This window comes from Trichechus manatus, unplaced genomic scaffold (genome assembly GCF_000243295.1).
Source record: "Trichechus manatus latirostris isolate Lorelei unplaced genomic scaffold, TriManLat1.0 scaffold00030, whole genome shotgun sequence".
Taxonomy (NCBI): Eukaryota; Metazoa; Chordata; class Mammalia; order Sirenia; family Trichechidae; genus Trichechus; species Trichechus manatus.
The window spans coordinates 2,840,062-2,865,607 of NW_004443966.1; the positions used below are offsets into that span (position 1 = coordinate 2,840,062).

Sequence of the window (25,546 nt, forward strand, 5' to 3'; positions counted from 1 at the left end):
AGAGCAATAAGGCAAGAAAAAGAAATAAAGGGCATCCAAATTGGTAATGAAGAAGTTAAACTGTCCCTGTTTGCAGATGATATAATACTATACATAGAAAACCCTAAAGACTCCATGAGAAGACTACTGGAACTAATAGAAAGATTCAGCAGAGTAGCAGGATACAAGATAAACATACAAAAATCAGTTGGATTCCTGTACACCAATAGAGAGAATGACAAAAAGGAAATTAGGAAAACAATACCATTTATAATAGCTCCTAAAAAAATAAAATAACTTAGGAATAAATCTAACCAGGCATATAAAAGACCTATACAAAGAAAGCTACACTACTGCAAGAAATCCAAAGGGATCTACATAAATGGAAAAACATACCATGCTCATGGGTAGGTAGACTCAACATTGTGAAAATGACAGTTCTACCCAAAGCAATTTAAAAATACAATGTAATCCCAATCCAAATACCAACAACATTCTTTAAAGAGATGGAAAAACTAATCATTAACTTTATATGGAAAGGGAAGAAGCCCCGAATAAGTAAAACACGATTGAAGAAGAAGAATAAAATAGGAGGACTCGCACTACCTGCCCTCAGAACCTGCTATACACCTATGGTAGTCAGAACAGCCTGGTGATGGTACAACGACAGATATATTGTCCAATGGAACAGAATTGAGGACTCAGATGTAAATCTACCTATGGTCGCCTGATCTTTGACAAGGGCCCAAACTCCATCAAATGGGGAAAAGACATTCTTTTTAACAAATGGTGCTGGCAAAACTGGATGTCCATCTGCAAAAAAATGAAACAGGACCCATAACTCACACCATGTACAAAAACTAATTCAAAGTGGATCAAAGACCTAAATATAAAGCCAAAAACTATAAAGTTCTTAGAAGAAAAAATAATATCAATGCTAGAGGCCCTAATACACGGCATTAACAGGATACAAACATCACACAAACTCCAGAAGATAAGCTAGATAAGTGGGATCTTCTAAAAATCAAACACCTATGCTCTTCAAAAGACTTCACTAAAAGAGTAAAAAGAGGACCTACAGACTGGGAAAAAATTTTTGGACATTACAAGTCAGACACAGGTCTAGTCTCTATAATCTACAATAAATCCAATACGTCTACAACAAAAAAACAAATAATCCGATTAAAAAATGGGCAAAGGAAATGAACAGATACTTCACCAAAGAAGACATTCAAGTGGCCAACAGACACGTGAGGAAATGCTCGCTATCACTAGCCATTAGAGAAATGCAAATTGAAATCACAATGAGATACCATCTCACTCCAGCATTACTGGCACGAATCGAAAACACTGGAAATAACAAATATTGGAGAGGCTGCAGGGAGATCGGAATTCTTATGCATTGCTGGTAAGAATGCATAATGATACATCCATTTTGGAAAATGATATGGTGCTTCCTTAGAAAGCTAGAAATAGAAATACCATATAATCCAGCATTCCAACTCCTAGGAATATATTCTAGAGAAATAAGAGCCGTCACACGAATAGACATATGCCCACCCATGTTCACTGCAGCATTGTTCACAATAGGACAAAGATGGAAACAACCTAGCTGCTTATCAACAGATGAATGGATGAACAAACTATGGTACGTACACACAATGGAGTATTACACAATGATATAGAACAATGATCAATCTGTGAATCATCTCATAGCATGGATGAAACTGGAGGACAGTATGCTAAGTGAAATAAGTCAGTCAGAAAAGGATAAATATTGTATCCGACCTCTACTGTAAAAACTCATGAAAAAGTTTACACACGAAAAGTAACAATCTTTGTTGGTTACAAGGGATGGAAGGAGTGAGGGGGGAATACTATATAGACAATAGATAAGTGGTAACTTTGGTGAAGGGTAAGACAGTACACAATACTGGGGAAGCCAGTACAACTTGTACAAGAAAAGGTCGTGAAAGCTCCATAGACACAAACTCCCTGAGGGACTGAATTGCTGGACGGAGGGCTGTGGAGACCATGGTCTTGGAGAACATGTAGCTCAGTTGGCATAACACAGTTTATAAAGACAATGTTCTACATTCTACCTTGGTGAGTAGCATTTGGGGTCTTAAAAGCCTGTGAGTAGCCATCTAAGATACTCCACTAGTCTCACCCCTTCGGGAGCAAGGGAGAATGAAGAGAACAGGATACAAGGAAAAGATTAATCCAAAGGACTGATGGACCACGGCTACCAAAGCCTCCACCAGACTGTGTCCAGTACAGCTAGATGGTGCCCGGCTACCACCACTCACTGCTCTGACCGGGATCACAACAGAGGGTCCTGGACAGAGCTGGAGAAGTATGTAGAACAAAATTCTAACACACAAAGAACAGATTTACAGGCCTGACAGAAACTGGAGAAACCCCAAGAGTATGGCCCCTGGACACCCTTTTAGCTCAGTGGTGAAGTCACTCCCAAGGTTCACTGTTCAGCCAGGGATTGGACAGCCCCATAAAACAAAAGTGACTAATGAGGCACAGCAGTCCAGGGACAAGGACTAGAAAGCAGGAGGGGACAGGAAAGCCGGTGATAGGGAACCCAAGGTTGAGAAAGGACAGTGTTGACATGTCGTGGGGTTGTTAACCATTGTCACAGGGTAATACGTGTACTAACTTTTTAATGAGAAACTATTTTGTTCTGTAAACCATCTAAAGTACAAAAAAGAATAATCTGTGAGATCAGATTGACAACTGCAACTCAAAAGGTTTGATGGGAAGCCTAGGGGACAGTGTGTTGAAGACAGTGGTGATGGAATAATTTGGAAAAGGATAGTGAGAATAGCACAACTGGAAGAACATAATTGACGTCACTGAATTATACATGTAGAAATTTTTGAAATGGCGTGTCTTTAGCTATGTATATTCTCACCAAAAAAAGAAAAGAAAAAGGCCCTCCGAGGTTGAGAAGGGAAAGTGTTTACATGTGGGGTTGTTAACCAATGTCATAAAACAGTTCGTGTACTGACTGTGTAATGAGAAACTATTTGTTCTGTAAACCTTCACCTAAAGTACAATTAAAAAAAAAATTAAAAAAAGAATGATTGAAATGACAGTCTATGTGGTCTAGGTTTAAAATGAAGGAAATGAAGCCATGGTTAAAATTTGGGACTGGAAAAAAGGGAGAGAGGTCAAGACATGGGATGTCTTGAGGCATAAGAAAGGAGCCCCAGTGCTGCCGTGGTTAAGCGTTTTAAGCTGATAACCGAAAGGTCATTGTTTTGAACCCACCAGCTACTCCACAGAAAATAGATGTGGCAGTCTGCTTCTGTACAGATTTACAACCCTATGGGGCAGTTCTACTATATCCTGTAGAGTTGCTGTGAGTCAGAATTAACACAGAGGCAATCGGATGAGGCATAAGAACAAGTACAGTAAGTAATAACAGAGTGATGGTGTTGGAAGAGTGAGAGGTTCTGTAAGAGTTGAATATTGGGGAGGGGTGGTAGTTTAGACCTGTGGAGTAAGTTTGGAGGGGAAGTAGATTATTAGATTGGGGACTAGGGAATCGTTGGAGTCAGGAAGGTTAAGAAGGCTTTAAGACTGGCTGCTGGGTTGATGATGACGCTACCCAAGAGATGATTCACTCATGGAGCTGCCTTGCACAGCAGCTGACACACAGTAGGCGTTCGGAAAATGTTGTTTGACTCTGAACCATGTGATCTAGAAAACAACATATAGCAAGAGTGAAAAGCCATTAGCTGCCTACAGAATGAGCTGGACGTTGCAGATTGTTTAGAACATAGGTAAAATAAATTGTTTTGTGTGAGGCTGTTTTTTCAGTGCTTCATCTTCAAGTGTCAGACAGTAGACAATTTTCATATCCTGCTTCTGTTGAAAGGCCAGAGAGAATTAGAGTACATAGGGGTTACTTGGCGGGGAAAAAAACTTCATTCGTTGTTTCTTTATTTCTGTTCTCTCAATAAAAATAGCTAATTTTACATTTGGTGGAATTTAGTGCTCTTTGGAAACATTGTTGCAGAAAGTTTATTCTTTTGCAAACTTATTTCAGGAGAAAAGAAGTTATTAAATAATGGCTACAGATTATACACTATGGAGGGGGGGTAGTGTCCATAGACAGGTTATTCCCACAGTAAGGGATTATTGTCATGGAAGTGTTGGAAGGACAAAAGCTGAGAGAGGACAGAATAAATGAAGCAAGAGTAGCAGAATGGCAGCTGTTGTTGAAGCTGGGTGATGTGTACATGAAAGGTCATTATACTGCTTTTTTCTACTTTATGTATATTTGAAATTTTTGAAAGTTAAAAAACTAATTCTTTATAATGTCCAGTATGTAGTGTTTTACTTAGAAAAGTATTACGTGTCAAACTATGTGCCTAGTGCTGTACTGGGTTTTGTGTTACCCCTAATTGTACTCATGAAAGTGGTAGGGATCAGGAAAGGGGACTACTCATTCCCTAGATTGTGAAAGAGCATTAAGGTGAAAGGGGAGTGACTTGAAAGTATTAGAACTCTGCTGAAAATACAAGGCCTACGTAACACTATTTCCACAAAAGCAAAAGAGAAATGACTTTCTTTATCTTCTATTCTTCTCACGTTGGTTAGCACCTCAGACAGAGCTGCCTTCTTTATATTCATAAAAGAAAAGGCTCAGAAGCATACTGGTAACCTTGCAGGAAGCCTTTCAGAGGGCCTTCTTGGCAAGAAAGTTTCTAAATTCAGATGTGAAGAAAATCTGCTCTCTTTGGAGGAGGAGAGGAAAAAATTGTGCTTAAAGTATGTTCACTACCAAACTTCTGATGGATTGGCCTTTAAGAAGTCCCATTCAGAGGCGAGGACAAGGTGGTGAAGTAATGAGACGCTTCCAGTGTCTTAACAACAAAGACCCAAAAAAATAAGTGAATCGATTGTATATGTACATCTAGGTGCCCTGAACATCAAAGACAAAGCTGAGGAATCAGACTGAGTGGCAGGAGGAGGGAGAGACCATTCAGAAGCAGCAAGGCCAGATCAGCTGACGTGCGTGGTGAGGCAAGCAGTGGCTTTGGGGCACGTTTTCCACGTCGGGAGAGACCGGGCAGTGGAGTCTGCTAAGGCCTCCAGAGCCAGTGAAAAGCACTGCTCAATTGGCCAAAGATAACTACATGCGTTTAACCTACTGCGTGGATCAGAAAACACCCTGTTTGGGAAGAATCTCTCTCCCATTTATCAGCTCCCTCCCCGCTATGCATCGAGTCCTGGGCCAGCTTCAGCAATTGCCATTTTCCCTGGGCCGGAAGTAGGATGCATCATGCACCCTGAGCCATTCTACCAGCCTTGGAAAGGGAACAAATTAAAAAACAGGAGAAAATAATCTGCCGGCTCCTCTAAGCCAGGAGTTCGGGGCAGGCACAGCTCCATTACCTAGGCACAGGCATAAGGGGTCTACGGACTTTGAATGCCTTTTGCCCCTGCATAGACCTGTGTGGGCCCATTTCAACAGCATAGGCCGTCATTACCACAGTACAACAGCTTATATACCTGAAGCCTAACTTCAGTGTATCAGCTATATGGTGGAGTGGCAGGTTCATGACATTTGATACCGCTATGCTCATTAAGCAAGGTCCTCACCTACACACATCAGGGGCCTGAGGACTGGTGGCTCCACCCACACCACCTAGCCACCTGCGAAGAATCCAAGCATAAGTGGTGCCCTCCAGTCCTTACAGCCAACAGCATTGCCTGCTCATAGTCTGGCTGAAAAAACTACCCACCTCCGCACTCTAGGGAATAGGGACATGCTTTCTCCCAGACACTCGGGCAGCCGTCAGCCCCGTCTTGCTCAACATGTGACTCCCTACTGCAGCCAGATACCTGTGCCTACTCCAATCACCCCTTCCTGTCTAGGAGTGTAGGTGAGAGCCTGCACTACACACTTGGTGACCGACTGTCTGGACACCTGAGCTGAATCCATACAAGAAAAGTAAACAGACTCCTGGGCTCACATACCTAGTAACAGATCTAACCACCTGGTGACAGGAAGTTAGAGCTTCAAAGGTGCCAGTAATCAAACTAGCTCACACAAGCAGCCTATCTGCGCATATCAAAACAAGAAGCTACGACGCAGTAAGCAAACATAAAATTAATAAATACAATAACTTATTGATGGCTCGGAGACAACAATCGATATCAAATCACATAAAAAGGCAGACCAGAATGGCTTCAGCAAGCTCCCAAAACAAAGAATCAAGAGATCTTCCAGAGGAAGAGAACTTCTTGGAATTACCAGAGGTAGAATACAAAAGATTAATGTATAGAACTCTTCAAGAGATCAGAAAGGAGATGAGGTAAAACACAAAACAAGCCAAGGAACACACAGACAAAGCCATAGAGGAACTGAAGAAGATTATAGAAGAGCACAACGACAAATTTAACAGGCTGCAAGAATCCATAGAGAGACAGCAAACAGAAATCCAGAAGATTAACAATAAAATTTCAGAATTAGACAACTCAGTAGAAAGTCATAGGAGCAGAATTGAGCCAATGGAAGTCAGAATTAGGGAGATTAAAGGTAAAGCACTTGACACCAACTTATTTGAGGAAAAATCAGATAAAAGAATTTTTAAAAATGAAGAAGCCCTAAGAATTAGTGGGACTCTATCAAGAGGAATAATCTATGAGTAATTGGAGTACCAGAACTAGGAGGGTAACACATACAGAGAGAATTGTTGAAGATTTGTTGGCAGAAAACTTACCTGATATCATGAAAGATGAGAAGATATCTATCCAGGATGCTCATCCAACCCCACACAAAGTAGATCCCAAAAGAAAGTCACCAGGACATAATCAAACTTGCCAAAACCAAAGATAAAGAGAGAATTTTAAGAGCAGCTAGGGATGAATGAAAAGTCATCTACAAAGGGGAGTCAATAAGACTAATCTCAGACTACTCAGCAGAAACCATGCAGGCAAGAAGGCAATGGAATGACATATATAAAATCTTGAAGGAAAAAAATTGTCAGCCAAGAATTATATATGCAGCAAAACTGTCTCTCAGATATGATGGTGAAATTAGGACGTTTCCAGATAAACAAAAGTTTAGGGAATTTGCAAAAAACCAAACGACAATTACAAGAAATACTAAAGGGAGTCCTCCCGTTAGAATAACCCAAGACTAGAACACAGGACAGAGCAACCAGATATAAACTCAGATAGGGAAGTCACAAAGAAAAAACAAAGCTAAAACGCTGAAATAGGGAAACAGAGATGTCAATATGTAAAAGATGACAACATTAAAACAAAAAAGAGGGACTAAAAAATGTAGTCATAGATCTTTCATATGGAGAGGAAGTCAAGGTGTTATAAAGAAATAAAACATTGGTTTAAACATAGAAGAATAGGGGTAAATATTAAGGTAACCACAAAGGAAACTAACAATTCTGCACATCAAAATAGAAAACAAGAAAAACAGTGAAACAGATGAAAAGAAAATACGTAAAGAAAACACAGCACAGAAGATTAAGTAGAACAAAGAAACTGTCAACAACACACAAAAAAAGACATCAAAGTGACAGCACTAAATAAACACATACCAATCAATAATTACGATGAATGTAAATAGACTAAATGCACCAATAAACAGACAGAGTGGCAGAATGGATTAAAAGAACATGATCTGTCTATATGCTGCCTACAAAAGACACACTTAAGACTTAAAGACACAAACTAAAACTCAAAGGATGGAAAAAAAATAAGCAGACAACACTCAAAAAAGAACAGGAGTGGCAATATTAATCTCTGACAAAATAGACTTCAAAGTAAAATCTACCAGAATGGTTAAAAAAGGACACTATATAATGATTAAAGGGTCAATACAGGAGGACATAACCATAATAATTTACACACCCAATGACAGGGCTCCAAAATACATAAAACAAACTCTTAACCGCATTGAAAGGAGAGATAGACAGCTCCACAATACTAGTAGGAGACTTCAACACACCACTTTTGGTGAAGTCCAGAAAATCCAGAAAGAAGCTTAATAAAGACATGGAAGATTTAAATGCCACAGTCAACCAACTAGACCTCATAGACATATACAGAACACTTCATCCAACAGCAGACAAGTATACTTTCTTTTCCACTCCACATGGCACATTCTCCAGAACAGACCACATATTAGGCCATAAAACAAGCGTTAACAGAATTCAAAGCATCGAAATATTACAAAGCATCTTTTCTGACCATAAAGCCATAAAAGTGGAAATCAGTAACAGAAAAAGCAAGGAAAAAAAATCATACACATGGAAACTAAACACCTTGCTCAAAAACTCCTGGGTTATAGAAGAAATTAAGGATAAAACAAGAAATTCACAGAATCAACTGAGAATGAAAACACATCCTACCAGAACTTTTTGGACACAACAAAAGCAGTGCTCAGAGGTCAGTTTATAGCAATAAATGCACACATCCAAAAACAAGAAAGGGCCAAAATCAAAACATTAACCCTACAACTTGAACAAATAGAGAGCAGCAAAAGAAGCCGTCGAGAGTCCGTCAACCACCAGAAGAACGGAAATGTTAAAAATTAGAACACAATTAAATGAAACAGAAAATAGAAAAACGATTGAAAGAGTTATTGAGACCAAAAGCTGGTTCTTTGAAAAGATCAACAAAATTGATAAACCATTGGCCAGACTGACAAAAGAAAAACAGGAGAGGAAGCCAATAAGAAATGAGGTGGGCGATATCACAACAGATCTAACTGAAATTAAAAGAATCATAACAGAATACTATGAAAAATTGTACTCTAACAAATTTGAAAACCTAAAGGAAATTGACAAATTTCTAGAAACACAGTACTTACCGAAACTAACAAAAACAGAGGTAGAACAACTAAATAAAACTATAACAAAAGAAGAGTATGAAAAGGAAATTTGAAAACTCCCAACAAAAAAAAGCCCTGGCCTGGATGATTTCACTGGAGAATTCTACCAAACTTTCAGAGAAGAGTTAACACCTCTAATACTAAAGGTATTTCAGAGCATAGAAAAAGATGGAATACTCCAAACTCATTCTATGAAGCCAGCATAACGCTGATACTAAAACCAGGTAAAGACACCACAATAAAAGAAAATTACAGACCAATATCCCTCATGAACATTGATGCAAAAATTCTCCACAAAATTCTAGCCAATGGTATTCAACAATATATGAAATAAATAATTCACCATGACCAAGTGGGAGTCATACCAGGTGTGCAGGGATGGTTCAACATTAGAGAAACAATCAGTGTAATCCATCACATAAATAAGACAAAAGAACCACATGATCTTATCAACTGATGCAGAAAAGCCATTTGACAAAGTCTAATACTCATTCATGATAAAAACACTCAGCAAAATAGGAATTGAAGGGAAATTCCTCAGCATAATAAAGGGTATTTATACAAAGCCAACAGCCAACATCATCCCAAATGGAGAAAGTCTGAAAGCATTCCCCTTGAGAACGGGAACCAGACAAGGATGCCGTTTAGAACGACTCTTATTCAACATTGTGCTGGAGGTGATAGCCAGAGCAATAAGGCAAGAAAAAGAAATAAAGGGCATCCAAATTGGTAAGGAAGAAGTAAAAGTATCTCTATTTGCAGGTGGTATGATCCTATACACAGAAAGCCCCAAAGAATCCATAAGAAAACTACTGCAACTAATAGAAGATTTCAGCAAAGTATCAGGATACAAGATAAACATAAAAAATCAGTTGGATTACTCTACACCAACAAAGAGAACTTTGAAGAGGAAATCACCAAATCAATACCATTTACAGTAGCCCCCAAGAAGATAAAATACTTAGGAGTAAATCTAACCAGAGACTTAAAAGACCTATACAATGAAAACTGCAAGACACTACTACGAGAAACCAAAAGAGACCTTGATAAGTGGAAAAACATACCTTGCTTATGGATAGGATGACTGAACATTGTGAAAATGTCTATTCTACCCAAAGCGATCTACAGATACAGTGCAGTCCAGATCCAAATTCCAGTGGCATTTTTTAATGAGATGGAGAAACAAATCATCAACTTCATATGGAAAGGGAAGAGGCCCCGATAAATAAAGCGTTACTAAAGAAGGAGAACAAAGTGGGAGGCCTCACACTACCTGATTTTAAAACCTATTACACCACCACGGTAGTCAGAACAGCGTGGTACCTGTACAACAACAGATACGTAGACCAGTGGAACAAAAGTCAGAATCCAGATATAAATTCATCCACCTATGAGCAGCTGATACTTTACAAATGTCCAAAGTCCACTAATTGGGGAAAAGATAGTCTCTTTAACAAATGATGCTGGCATAACTGGATATCCATCTGCTGAAGAATGAAACAAGACCCATACCTCACACCATGCATGAAAACTAACTCAAAATGGATCAAAGACCTAAGTATAAAATCTAAAACGATAAAGATCATGGAGGAAAAAATAGGGACAATGCTAGGAGCCCTAATACATGGCATAAACAGAATACAAACTACAAGTAACAATGCACAAACACCGGAAGAGAAACTTGATGAAAGGGAGCCCCTAAAAATCAAACACCTATGCTCATCAAAAGACTTCACCAAAAGAGTGAAAAGGTAACCTACAGACTGGGAAAAAATTTTTGGCTATGACAAGTCCAGTAAGGGTCTAATCTCTAAAATCTACAAGATACTGCAAAACCTCAACAAGAAAAAGACAAATAACACAGTTAAAAAATGGGCAAAGAATATGAACAGGCACTTCAAAGAAGACATTCAGGTGGCTACCAGATACATGAGGAAATGCTTACAATCGTTAGCTATTAGAGAAATGCAAATCGAAACTACTGTGAGATACCATCTCACCCCAACAAGGCTAGCACTAATCCAAAAAGCACGAAATAATACATGTTGGAGAGGTTATAGAGAGACTGGAACACTTACGTACTGCTGGTGGGAATGTAAAATGGTACAACCACTTTGGAAATCCATTTGGCGCTTTCTTTAAAAGCTAGAAATAGAAGTACAGTATGATCCAGCAATCCCACTCCTTGGAATACATCCTAGAGAAATAAGAGCCATCACACGAATAGATATATGCACACCCATGTTCATTGCAGCACTGTTCACGATAACAAAAAGATGGAAACAACCTAGGTGCCCATCAGTGGACCAATGGATAAACAAATTATGGTATATTCGCACAATGGAATACTACGCAACGATAAAGAACAGTGCTGAATTTGAAACATCTCATAACATGGATGAATCTGGAAGGTATTATACTGGGTGAAATTAGTCGCAAAAGGACAAATACTGTATTATAAGAACTCAAGAACTAGTTTAAACACAGAAGAAAACATTCTTTGATGGTTACAAGGGTGGGGTGGGAGGGAGAGGGTATTTACTAACTAGATAGTAGATAAAATTTATCTTAGGTGAAGGGAAGAACAACTCACACCACAGGGAAGTTAGCACAACTGGACTAAACCAAAAGCTAAGAAGTTTCCTGAATACAACCAAACACTTTAAGGGACAGAGTAGCATAGGCGGGGGTCTGGGGACCATAGTTTCAGGGGACATCTAGGTCAATTGGCATAACAAAGTTTATTAAGAAAATGTTCTACATCCCACTTCCGTGAGTGGCGTGTGGGATCTTAAAAGGTAGTAAGCGGCCATCTAAGATACATCAATTGGTCCCAACCCACCTGGAGCAAAGGAGAATGAAGAACACCAAAGACACCAGGAAAATATTAGCCCAAGAGACAGAAAGGGCTACATAAACCAGAGACTTCATTAGCCTGAGACCAGAGGAGCTAGATGGTACCTGGCTACCACCAATGACTGCCCTGACAGGAACACAACAGAGAGTCCCTGATGGAGCAGGAGAAAAGTGGGGTGCAGAACTCAAATTCTAGTAAAAAGACCATAGTTAATGGTCTAGCTGAGACTAGAGGCACCCCGAAAGATATGGCCTCCGGACTCTCCATTAGCCCAGAACTGAAGCCATCCCCAAAGCCAGGTTTTTAGACAAAGATTAGACTTGACTATGGGACATAAAATCATACTCCTGAAGATAGTGCATATTACATGAGACTAAATGGGCATCTCCTGTCCAGAGGTAAGATGAGTAGGCAAAAAGAGACTGACTGGTTGAGTGGACACGGGAAATCGGGGATGGAAAGGAGGTGTGTGCTGTCACATTATAGGGAAAGCAGCTAGGGTCACATAGCAATATGTGTATAAATTTTTGTATGAGAAACTGACTTGAGGTGTAAACTCTCACTTAAAGCACAATTTTAAAAAAAAATCCCATGCAGCATTTTCAGAAGTGGGGACTCTTTATGGAAGCTTATAAAATTCTAAAAGAAAGTCATTCTTATTGCGTATTTGTAATTATTTAAATACAGAATATATTAAAATGACTTTTAGCTGGTTCTCTTCGTAATGCGTTATTTTGAAGAGGCCTTTTATTTTTGGATCTATATCTCAGACGTCTCTACTTCTGCTACCTTTCCATTGGCTGATGCAGGATTCAGGAGAAAAGTTTAGTGAAAAAGGAGTATTAAGATAGTAAAATTTCAGTCTGCTACTGATAATTTAAACGGATTGGGAAATTTAAACCGCTAAGATTATCATGGTGTAGTAATTTAATGGTACGTAGGTTGTTTATTTTTTAAGCCTGTAAGATGGGGCTGATTGTGCTGGCAGGATGGAGGTGATGGATGACTGTCATTAGCTCCTCAAACCTGCGTGACACTTTAAGTAGAGACAATGATAATTAAATTTTCAAGGGACCATGTTGAGATTATAAGATTTGGGACGTGTAAAAGAAAGAGCGTAACAGTTGGCTAGTGGTAGTTGATGTGTTTTTATTGACCCAGGAAAGAAATAGAAGCATCTCAGGTTTTCCCTTATTTTGTTCCCTTTATTCTCCCCACTGCCCGCCCCAAAATTAATATATTGTCCAAAGTGTTGGTAATGACTTGGAACTATTCAGGTTGCACAAAGCATTTAATGAAATCTTGTCTTAGACAAAACACTAGAGAGGATCATAATTAATGTCTCATTTTCTGCCAGTTGCCATTGATTACTCATTCAAGATCCCTTTGTTCTCAGAATGATAACAACTGTCGTTTGCATCACTATCTAATGAGATTCTCTGGATAGAATACTTTTTAACAGCATGCTGATAATTGCTAACATATCCCTGGAATTTCAATGTAAGTGAATTTGCATCATAATACAATTACTTCACAAATGTCAGTGTTTTCCAAATTCGAAATTTATTAAGTCTGTTTTTAATCATTTGGAGAAAATAAGCAGAAGACTGGTGTGTTATTAAAGTCCACCATTTCTGTTTTGCCCGGAGTTCCCCTCATCCTGTGAGGTTGAATTCGAGTGTGACTTTGCGTAAGAGGCTTCCTTGCCACTCTTCAGTTTACCAGTCATAATCTCTGGGACTTCATGTGGACTTAGAGCTGTGCTTTTTCTAAATTGAAAGAAGGGTTGCAAATATGGTAATGCTGTACTAATTTCACTCTTAGAACGATTTTGTTTCTTCATTGCTGGATGACAAAAGAAACACGTGGTACAGTGTAAATAAAGACTTCAGCTGAGAAATTCTAGTGTTTTATACCTTTCTACCCCTTTAATTTTACATATTTCGTGGATGTAAGATAGGCATGAAGTTAAGGAATTTTTAGAATGGACACAGAGCAGAAGCTACGTGAGTCCATAAATATGTTTTTAGTTTTTGAGAAACATGACTACAACATTAGGTACTCTCCATCTTATTTTTCTAGAAAACAAATTAGTGGTGAACCTCTAGTCAAAGATGTGTGCTCAGATTTAGTGCTTCAAAATCTGAACCAGAAAATGAGACTAATAACTTTTTATGTAGGGTTAGTTAGGCCCTGGGTGAATTCAGTTATGAATGGATATCAAGGTATATTTAGTACAGTGTTTGGGCCAAGCCCTTTAATGGTAGAACACATTATTGAGGAAGTAAGCTTATATTTATCAAGATTTCAAATACTTTTCCTTTTGAGAATAAAGATTATCCGGATTATTGCAGTATGATCCCAATTCCTGCTGGCTACTGAACAGCACCATTTTTACAAAGAATGTTCATCTTCCTTTCTATAAAATCACATTTGGAGTGCCCTTCGACAAGAGGTCACAGTAATAAATTCTATTGGCCCGGCTCAGTGCTCTGTTTCTCTCCTTTGCCTCTTGCTCAGCATCGTCACCAAGACTTACACTGAAAGGCCACTTAAAGTTCACGTTGTAAAGCTAGGGTATCTCTAGTGTGTGGAGAGGGAGAGAGAACTTAAAAAAAAAAAAAAAAGGTATCACATCTGCTACTAAAATTTTTATAAAGAAAAAAAGTTTTTTAATAGGCTAGAGGTTTATCATATGTAATCAAAATGGATCTTACCTGTAGGGTTGACGACACTAATCTAGGCTATATTAGTCAGTGTTGGAGGGTGTAACCCTTCATTGATTTTTCTTCATTAATTAGATATGTGTTTCACAGATGAGGTTCTAGAGGAGTATAAAAAGATTCTTTCCTAAAAATGTATTGAGAAATGAGTGCTGTCTCCCTTCAGAATACTAATTCTGCCTGGAATAAGCCAGCCTCAGCGGAATGAAGCTGCTTTGCCTAGTTCCATATCCACTGGGATGTTTATGTCTTCTTGTTGCCTGAGACACCTCCAGGACAAGATTGGTGGTGATCAATAGTGCTTCTCATTTGTCTTAGGTAGACAGAAAGATCAATAATATAAACTGATACCTAATTTTATTTCAGGAGAAGAAAAAGAAAATAGTTTACAATGTGTGCTTCAGTGCTACCAAAAATGTTTGAAGAATCAAATAAGCAAAAAAAGATACGATTTTCTTAATTGTTGAGTATCAAAATGTTGGGGCTTCTATAATTTAGCCTTTTTTTTTTTTTTTTCAGTCAGATTTTCCATCGGTTTCGTGTGTATTGTTTTCCAGGTTGTCAGATTCTTGTGGAGAAAACCTTGTCTTAAGCTTCTTTTGTATTTCCGACAGTGCTGAGCAATTCATTTTAGTTAACAGAATGAAATATGATCTTTTGTTCTTATAAAGATAGAATTTCTCCTAGATTGACTTTGCCTGATCATATAGATCATGCCACAGACGAAGCAGGTGCAAATGGTTATTGCTATGAGTAGGACAACTGCGTGAAGTACAGCGTCTGTATCTTTGTTGGCATTAACGCCCACTGTGGAGCAAGAAGACAGGATATTTCCTAACTACATCTCCATGTTTGTCTATAGTAAAGAGAAAGGTTTATCAACACTAAAATCGGTAATAAGTAAGCTTTTTTCCTAAAAAGTTCATTTTCCTTTATTCCATGAATATATGCAGAATCTTAAATGTTCTGTAGGCTACTCAGCCTTAGGACTGCAATTCAAAAATTCATTTGTAGGTCATCAACTTAGAATTATAATCATTATTATATCTTTCAAGTTAATAATCTTACAAATGGTAACTAGGTTCCTATCCTATTGTGGAAGTCTTGTTGTATTGAAGAGGGAGCTTTCTAAACAGACCTGGATTCAAATTAGCGTTCCACTACTTACTATTTGTATAATATATATATATAATCTATATAATACTTATATAATACTTCATGTAATATGTGTAATTATTAACAGAGATGGTACATTTGAAAGTGCACGGCTAGGTCCTCAGTATTCTTTTCTCCTACTTTTGGTGTTGAAAAATTTCAAACCCGCAGCAAAGATGAAAGAATAGCCCAATGAACATCCAGGAGCTCTTCATGAAGATTCATCAGTTGACACTTTACCACATTTGCACACGTGCTCACATGCATTCTCTTTTTTTTTTATTCAACATGTACGTGTGTGTATACATGTCTGTATGTTTGTGTGTATGCTGTATATGTTCATATACACAAACGTATTTCTGCTGGATCATTTGAATATAAGCTGACTTTGTTTTTTTAATTTATTCTTGGTCTGGATTGATACAGCTTGAATCTGTCACACCCTTCTTTGGATTTAGTCTCTAATTGTCAACTTTCTCTCTAGGGGTCTGTCACTTCTGCCCCTGTTCTCTTTCCTATTTACAACATCCTATCTTATCATAGCCATTGGGATTTGTAACCCAGCCTTGTCAGCACAGACAAAGTCTCCTGAAACCTCAGGTCACTTACTTAGGACAAAGAGTTTGTGCCCAAGAAACAGTGAATAAAAATGTCATGTGTCTTGTTTTCATTCTTTTGTGATATTTAGAATGTGGCGATCTATGAGGAAACCAGGAAAATTAAACAGTGACTTTAGTTGTTTTAACTAAGGCCAATAACCGTGCACCCATTTACAAAAAAGGAAACAGGCTTGTTGATGTTAAGTAACTTGCCCGAGATCTTACAGTCAGGATTTCAGCTCAGGGTAGCTAACTCCAGAGCCCATTGGTGCTGTTTTCAGGGCCTCAGAATTTGTATAGACATTCAATCTACTTTTAGGAATTTAAAAAAATGTACTTTCCAGTTCATCAATTTATACTTTTTCATGCCTCTGTTGGTCTTGTTAGTCTTTATTATGACTGTTATTCAACTTTGAAAAAATAACTCAGTGGCTAAATTTTACACATCTGAAAGTTTATCTTCACTTTATTACTTAAGCAGACAGACTTCTTCACCATCCTCTGAACTCAATCTTTTGTCCCTCCATTGAAGTATTAGATGACGAGCCAACAAGCATTTTCTAAAAAGGGCCCAAGAGTAAGTATTTCAGGCTTTACAGACCATACAGTTTCTGTTGTAACTACTCAGTTTTTCCGTTATAGTACCAGAACAACCATAGCCAGCACATAAACTGTGTTCCAATAGAAGTGCTTACAAAAACAGGCCTTTTTGGGCCTACAGGCCCTGGTTTGCCAACCCTTGGTATAAATCATCATTTTCTGTACCGCGAGAATTTATATGCTGGGAAGTGTGGTAAGGGGCACTGTTAAGAGACGTGGACGCCCATCTCCTCCCATGTATTTGACTGTGTGTGCAGAATGAGCAGTTTCGTATGTGCCTTCTATGTGAGAAAAGGCAGATGGAGTAATGTATACAGGTGCTTCGGAACGTGAGATCTAAGGAAGTTAGTTTTGCACTGAGCAGGGAGCATCCTGCCAAAGACACTGATGTTTGAAGGAACACTTCAAGATACATGACCCCTGCACTCAAGCATGTGGTAATAATATGTTCCATCTTGCGTACTGTGAGCCATATTCTAATCTTGATATTTGAGGAATGTTGAGTGTGCCTAGCACAGGCAAAAAAAAAAAAAGAAAAGAAACAAAATAGATGGGACAATGAAAATTCAGTATAACATCTGAGGGCGACTTGATTCCTGGTTCACACCACTCATACTGATAACATCATCAAGAGATGCATCACTAATGGTTTATTGTATAAATAAAACACATGTATGTGTGTTGTTCACATTTATATTGGGTGTTCTGCACTTTTATCATTTCTCCTGAGATTATTATCTTAAGAGGACTCTTTCTGTTTTATGTCTGATAATCACAGCCTTCTCTCCCAATCTGCCTTGTATATGTTGAAATTTGTGCAATTAATGCTAAATAATAACATTGATATTATGTAGTCTTTTAATGTACATATCACATTGTCTGGTAATTGAAACCCTCTTTTCCCTGCTTTTCTCCTTTATGAAGGAATGTATCATCTCTTTACAAAAAAGAATTTACCTTTTGAAGAACCTGAAAATTGTGCATTGAATTATGAGCATTTCTGAAACATACAATGGCCTTTGCTGGTTTAATGCATTGATTGTTTTATGTGTTCTCCAGCCCTGCTGATAGCTTTAAAAAAAACTGAAACATCAAATTAAAATGAAAACACAGCATACCAAAACTTATGGGATGCAGAAAAAACAGTCCTTAGAAGGAAATGTATAAACACCTACATTAAAGAAGAACAATGAAAGCAATATTCTAACTTTATACCTTAAAGAACTAGAGAGAGAAGAGCAAACTAAACCCTAAGCTAGCAAAAGAAAGGAAGTAGTAAAGATTAGGGTGGAAATAAATTAGAGAATTAAAAAAAAAAGAGAGAGAGACAATTGACAAAACCAAAATTTGGCTCTTAGAAAACATCAACAAAATTGACAAATCTCTAGCTAATTTGATTAAGGAAAAAAGAGTGAAGACTCAAATTATTAAAATCAGAAATGAAAGTAGGGGCATTACTACCAACTGTACAGAAATAAAAAGAATTATAAGAAAACTGTATGAACAGTTGTACGCCGGCTTATTAGGTATTCTAGATGATACGGACAAATTCCTAGAAACACAAACATTACCAAAACTGATCCAAGAAGACGTAGCAAATATGAACAGACCAATAAAAAGCAAAGTGACTGAATCAGTAATCAAAAACCTTCCAACCAAGAAAATCTCAAGACCAGATGGCTTTACTGGTGAATTCGGTCAGTCATTTAAAGAAGAAATAACACCAGTTCTCCTCAAACTCTTCCCAAAAAACTGAAGAGGAGGGAATACTTCCTAACTCATTCTATGAGCCAACATTACCATGATGCCAAAGCCAGACAAGGACATCACAAGAAAATAAAACTACAGACCAACATCCCTTATGAATACAGATGCAAAAATCTTCAAGACAATACTAGCAAGCAAATTCCAGCGGCATATTAAAGTGAGTATACACCATAACCAAATGAGGTTTATCCTAGAAATGCAAAGGTGGTTCAACGCATGAAAATCAATCAGTGTAATACACTAAATTAATAGAATGAAGGGGAGGAAGAAAACCACATGATCATCTCACTTGATGTAGAAAAGGAATTTGACAAAATTTAACCTTTTCATGATTTAAAAAAAAACAACAAAACCCTTGTCACACTAGGAATAGAAGATAGATTCCTCAACATGATGAAAGGCATTGACAAAAAACTCAGTTAACATGATACTCAGTGGTGAAAACTGAAAGTCTTTCTGAGATCAAGAATAAGACAAGGATGCCTGTTTTTGATAATTCTGTTCAACATTATGCTGAAAGTTCTAGCCAGAGCAAATAGGCCAGAAAAAGAAATGAAAGGTATCCAGAACAGCAAGGAAGAAGTAAACCTATTCACAGTTGACATGATCTTATGTATAGAAATCTTAAAGAGTTCACAATTTATTAGACCTAATAAATGAATTTCCACCACGCATCTGTCAATTTGTCGTACTGTGGGGGCTTGCATGTTGCTGTGATGCTTGAAGCTATGCCACTGGTATTCAAATAACAGCAGGGTCACCTATGGTGGACAGGTTTCAGCTGAGCTTCAAGACTAAGACTAGGGAGAAGGACCCGGCAGTCTGCTTCTGAAAAGAATTAGCCAGTGAAAACCTTATGAATTGCAGCAGAACATTGTCTGATACAGTGCCGGAAGATGAGCCCCTCAGCTTGGAAGGCCCTCAAAATATGATTGGGGAAGAGCTGCCTCCTCAAAGTAGAGTTGACCTTAATGACATGGATGGAGTCAAGCTTTTGAGACCTTCGTATGCTGATGGGGCACAACTCAAAATGAGAAGAAACAGCTGAAAACATCCATTAATAATTGGAATGTGGAATGTACGAAGTATGAATCTAGGAAAATTGGACGTTGTCAAAAATGAAGTGGAACGCATAAAGATAGATATCCTAGGCCTTAGTGAGCTGAAAAGGACTGGTTTTGGCCATTTCAAATTGGACAATCATATTGGTCTACTAGGAATGACAACTTGAAGAGGAATGGCGTTGCATGCTTCATCAAAAAGAACATTTTAGGATCTATCCTGAAGTACATTGCTGTCAGTGATAGAATAATATCCATATGCCTACAAGGAAGACCAGTCAATATGACCATTATTCACATTTCCGCACCAACTACTAAGGCCAAAGATGAAGATAAATTCAAGATTTTTACCAGCTCCTGCAGTCTGAAATTGACTGAACTCACAACCAGGATGCATTGATAATTCCTAGTGATTGGAATGTGAAAGTTGGAAATGAAAAAGGATCGGTAGTTGGAAAATACGGCCTCGGTGATAGAAACAATGCCAGAGATCACATAATAGAATTTTGCAAGACCAATGACTTCTTCATTGAAAATACCTTTTTTCACCAACATAAATGGTGACTATACACGTGGACCTCGCCAAATGGAATACACTGGAAGAAACAGTGGTAAAGCTCAATATCATCAGTCAGAACAAGGCCAGGGGCCAACTGCAGAACCGACCATCAATTGCTCATATGCAAGTTTAAGTTGAAGCTGAAGAAAATTAGAACAAGTCCACGAGAGCCAAAGTACAACCTTGAATATATCCCACCTGAATTTAGAGACCATCTCAGGAGTAGATTTGATGCGTTGAACACTAATGACCCAAGACCAGACAAACTGTGGAATGACATCAAGGACATCATACATGAAAAAAGCAGGAGGCCATTAAAAAGACAGGAAAGAAAGAAAAGACCAAAATGGATGTCAGAAGAGACTCTGAAACTTGCTCTTTAATGTAGAGTAGCTAAAGCGAATGAAAGAAATGATGAAGTAAAAGAGTTGAACAGAAGATTTCAAAGGGCAGCTTGAGAAGACAAAGTAAAGTATTTGTCACGTATTGAATTGTGTCCCTCAAAAATATCTGTCAACTTGGCTGGGTCATTATTGTATGATTGTGTACCATTTTGTAATCTGATGTGATTTCCTTAGGTGTTGTAAACTCTATCACTATGATGTAATAAGATGGATTAGCGGCAGTTATACTGATGAGGTCTACAAGATTAGATAGTGTCTTAAGCCAATCTCTTTTGAGATATAAAAGAGAGAAGCAAGCAGAGAGACATGGGAACCTCATACCACCAAGAAAACAGTGCCGGGAGCAGAGCGCTTCCTTTGGACCTGAGGTTCCTGCACTGAGATGCTCCCAGACCAAGGGAAGACCGATGCATCACAAGGACCTTCCTCCAGAGCCGACAGAGAGAGAAAGCCTTCTCTTGGAGCTGATGCCCTGAATTTAGACTTGTAGCCTGCTGGACTGTGAGAGAATAAACTTCTCTTTGTTAAAGCCATCCACTTGTGGTATTTCTGTTATAGCAGTACTAGATGACGAAGACAGTATTATAATGAAATGTGCAAAGTCCTAGAGATAGAAAACCGAAAGGGAAGAACATGCTCGGCATTTCTCAAGCTGAAAGAACTGAATTAAAAATTCAAGCCTCTAGTTGCAATACTGAAGGATTCTACAGGGAAAATATTAAACGACGCAGGATGCATCGAAAGAAGTTGGAAGGAATACACAGAGTCACTATACCAAAAAGAACTGGTCGACATTTAACCATTTCAGGAGATAGCATATGATCAAGAACTGACGGTACTGAAGGAAGCAGTCCAAGTTGCACTGAGGGCATTGGCGAAATATAAGACTCCAGGAATTGACAGAATACCAGTTGAGATGTTTCAACAAATGGATGCAGCACTGGAAGTGCTCACTCATCTATGCCAAGAAATTTGGAAGACAGCTACCTGGCCAACCGACTGGAAGAGATCTATATTTATGCCTATTCCCAAGAAAGGTGATCCAACTGAATGTGGAAATTATCGAACAATATCATTAATACCACACGCAAGTAAAATTTTGCTGAAGATCATTCAAATGCAGCTGTAGCAGTATATCTACAGGGAACTGCCAGAAATTCAAGCCAGATTTAGAAGAGGACATGGAATGAGGGATATCATTGCTGATGTCAGATGGATCTTGGCTGAAATCAGAGAATGCCAAGATGTTTACTGTGTTTTATTGACTATGCAAAGACATTCGACTGTGTGGATCATAACAAATTATGGATAATATTGCAAAGAATGGGAATTCCAGGACACTTAATTGTACTCATGAGGAGCCTGTACACAGATCAAGAGGCAGTCGTTCGAACAGAACAAGGGGATACTGCGTGCTTTAAAGTCAAGAAGGGTGTGCATCAGGGTTGTATCCTTTCACCATACCTGTTCAATCTGTATGCTGAGCAGATAATCTGAGAAGCTGGACTATATGAAGAAGAAAGTGGTGTCAGGTTTGGAGGAAGACTCGTTAACAACCTGCAGTATGCAGGTGACACAACCTTGCATGCTGAAGGTGAATAGGACTTGAAGCACTTACTGATAAAGATCAGAGATCACAGCCTTCAGCATGGATTACTCTTCAACATAAAGAAAACAAAAATCCTCACAACTGGACCAGTAAGCAACATCATGATGTACGGAGAAAAGATTGAAGTTGTCAAGGATTTCATCTTACTTGGATCCACAATCAACACTCATGGAAATAGCAGTCAGGAAATCAAAAGACACATTGCATTGGGCAAATCTGCTGCAAAAGACCTCTTAAAAGCGTTGAAAAACAAAGATGTCACCTTGAAAACTAAGGTGTGCCTGACCCACCTTAAAGACTAAGGTGCACCTGACCCAAGCCATGGTGTTTTCAGTTGCCTCATATGCATGTGAAAGCTGGACACTGAATAAGCAAGACCGAAGAAGAATTGACGCCTTTGAATTGTGGTGTTGGAGAAGAATAATGAATGTACCATAGACTGCCAAAAGAATGAACAAATCTGTCTTGGAAGAAGTACAACCAGAATGCTCCTTAGAAGCAAGGATGGCAAGACTACATCTCACATATTTTGGACATGTTGTCAGGAGGGATCAGTCTCTGGAGAAGGCCATCATACTTGGTAAGGTAGAGGGTCAGTGAGATGGATTGACACAGTGGCTGCAGCAATGGACTTAAGCATAACAACGATTGTGAGGACGGCACAGGACCAGGCAGTGTTTCATTCTGTTGTACGTAGGGTTGCTATGAGTCAGAATCAACTCAACAGCACCTAACAACAACAATAAATGAATTCAGGAAAGTTGCAGAATATATCAACTAACAAAAATTAGTTGTATTTCTGTACACTACCAGGGAACAATCCAAAAAGAAATTAGAAAACAATTCCATTAACATAGTATCCAAAAGCTTACAATACCTAGAAATAAATTTAACCAAGGAGGTTGTAAGACTTGTACACTAGAAACTACAAAACATTTCTGAAATGAAGAAGACTTAAATTAGTGGAAAGACATCTCACATTCATAGATTGAAAGACTTAATATTGTTAAGACGGCAGTACTAGTTCAAAGCAGTCTACAGATTCAATGCAACCTCTTTCAGAATTCCAGGGGCTTTTTTTGCAAAAATGGAAAAGCTGATCCTCAAATTTATGTGGAATTGCAAGGGGCCCCTGGTAGCCCGACAGTACTGATGGCCAGTCAATTTTGGAAGAGTGTGCCAAGACCATTCATTGGCAAGAGAATAGTCTGAAACAAATGCTGCTGGGATAGCTTGATCTCTACTTGCAAGAGAATGAAGTTGGATCCCTACCTTTCACCATATACATAAATTAACTAAAAATAAATCAATGGCATAAATATAAGAGCTAAAACTGTAAAACTCTTAGAAGAAAACATAGCAAATCTTCATAACCTTAGATTTGGCAATGAATTCTTAGATATGACACCAAAAGCATGAGCAGCAAAAGAAAAAAATAGATAAATTAGACTTTGTCAAAATTAAAAACTTTCGTGCATCAGAGGAGATTATGAAGAAAGTGAAAAGACAACCTAGAGAATTCGAGAAAATATATCTGATAAGGCGCTAATGTCCAGAATACATAAAGAACTCATAACTTCAACAACAACGGAAAACCTTTAGAAATGGTCGAAGAACATGAATAGACATTTCTCCAAAGAAGATGTATAATTGGCCAATACCCACATCAAAAGATGTTCAACCTAGTGCGCTCTGACTCATGGTAACCCTGTAAGTACGGCTGTGCTCCATAGGGTTTTCAGTGGCTGATTTTTTTTTTTTTTTTTCTAAGTAGATCCCCAGACCTTTCTTCTTAGGTGCCTTTGGGTGGACTGAAACCTCCAACCCTTCGGTTAGCAGCCAAGCATGTTAACCGTTTACAGCAAAGTCACTCCTAAGGACTCACCCTGAAAGCAAGTATTCACACAAATGCTTGTACACAAATGGTCACAGCAGCATCATTCACCAAATAGCAGAAACAACTCAAATATCTATCAACTGATGAGTGGATAAACCAACTGTGGTGTCGCCAGACAATGGGTGATCATTATGCCCTAGGAAGGAGTGAAGTACCGACACATGCTTCAGTGTGGAGGAACCCCATGAACATTATGCTGAGTGAAGAAGCCAGGAAGAAAAGGTCACATGTTGTATGATTCTATTTATATGAAATGTCTAGAATGCATACATCCACAGAGACAGAAAGCACATTGATGGTGGCCAGGGTCTGGGGAAGGGAGGAGTGGGGAATGACTGCTTAATGGGTCTAGGCTTTTCCTTTTTGGGTGATGGAAATGTTTGGGAACTTGATAGCGGTGATGGCTGCACAGCATTGTGCACGTGCAGATGGCCACTGACTTGCACACTTTGAGTCGGAGTTCGACTCAATGGCAACAGTTTTGTGTTTGGTTTTTTTTTTTTGTACTCCTTAAAATGGTTAATCTTATGTGGACTTCACCTTAATTTAAAAAAAAAAACAAACCAAAGCATCAAAAAATCATTGAAAACCATTAGGTAGTGTAATAAACTGAAATGGGAGTTTTTCTTACCTGTTAAGTTTGAGGCAGGGACTGGGCTACCATGGTTGCTGCCCTTTCCGAGTGGAACTGCGGTTTATTTCTCAGTACCTTTACGATACTCGCTGGCAGACAGGAAACTAAGAGTGGGTGACGGCAGTGGGAGTCCATCCTGACTCATGGCGACCCTGTAGGACAGAGTGGAACTGCCCCCTAGGGCTTCTGAGGCTGTAAATCTTTCAGAAGGAGACTGCCAAGTCTTTCTCTCACGGAGCGGATGGTGGTTTGGAACCGTCAGCCTTTCAGTTAGCAGTCGGTCTGTTTAACCACCATGCCACCTGGGCTCCTGGTGATGGCAGTAAGGGATATTAAGTATAGGTGGGAGGATGACAGTACATGTTGAGAGGAATCTGTTGTTCCCACTTAAGGGCATAGTCTCAAATGTACTCGGTAACTTTCTGATTGAGGTCTTTCCCCCTCCTGTCTTTCAAGCCAATGTGGTCTCTCTGCTTCACCTACCAGAAAGCTTGGAGCCAGATTCTGCTAGACTAATCTCATTCATGATAGAGGTGCTAGGTTAGTAGGTCAGGGCTTCTGACTCTGGATGTCAACGAAGCACTTGACAACGTCTGATGTCGTCCCTGTGGCATTCCTCTGGGCTCTCTCAGGCTTGTCATCCTTGTGTTTTTTGTTTGTTTGTTTGTTTTTTAATCACATTTTTGAAGCTCAGACACCAGAAGGGCTAGCAGACAGACCAGAATCTTAAAAAGATAGGAATGGATGATTATTATGGACCAAATAAAACAAGATGAAATTTTTCAGAGATAAATGTTAAGTCTCGTACTTGAGACCAGAAA

General features: G+C 38.7%; 1 protein-coding gene across 6 annotated transcripts in view; it reads left to right on the top strand.

Moving 5' to 3' along the window:
- The window catches only part of TCF12 (transcription factor 12), a 357,906-nt gene that overhangs the window by 236,165 nt on the left and 96,195 nt on the right, over positions 1 to 25,546 (top strand). The gene's annotated exons all lie outside the window — the stretch shown is intronic.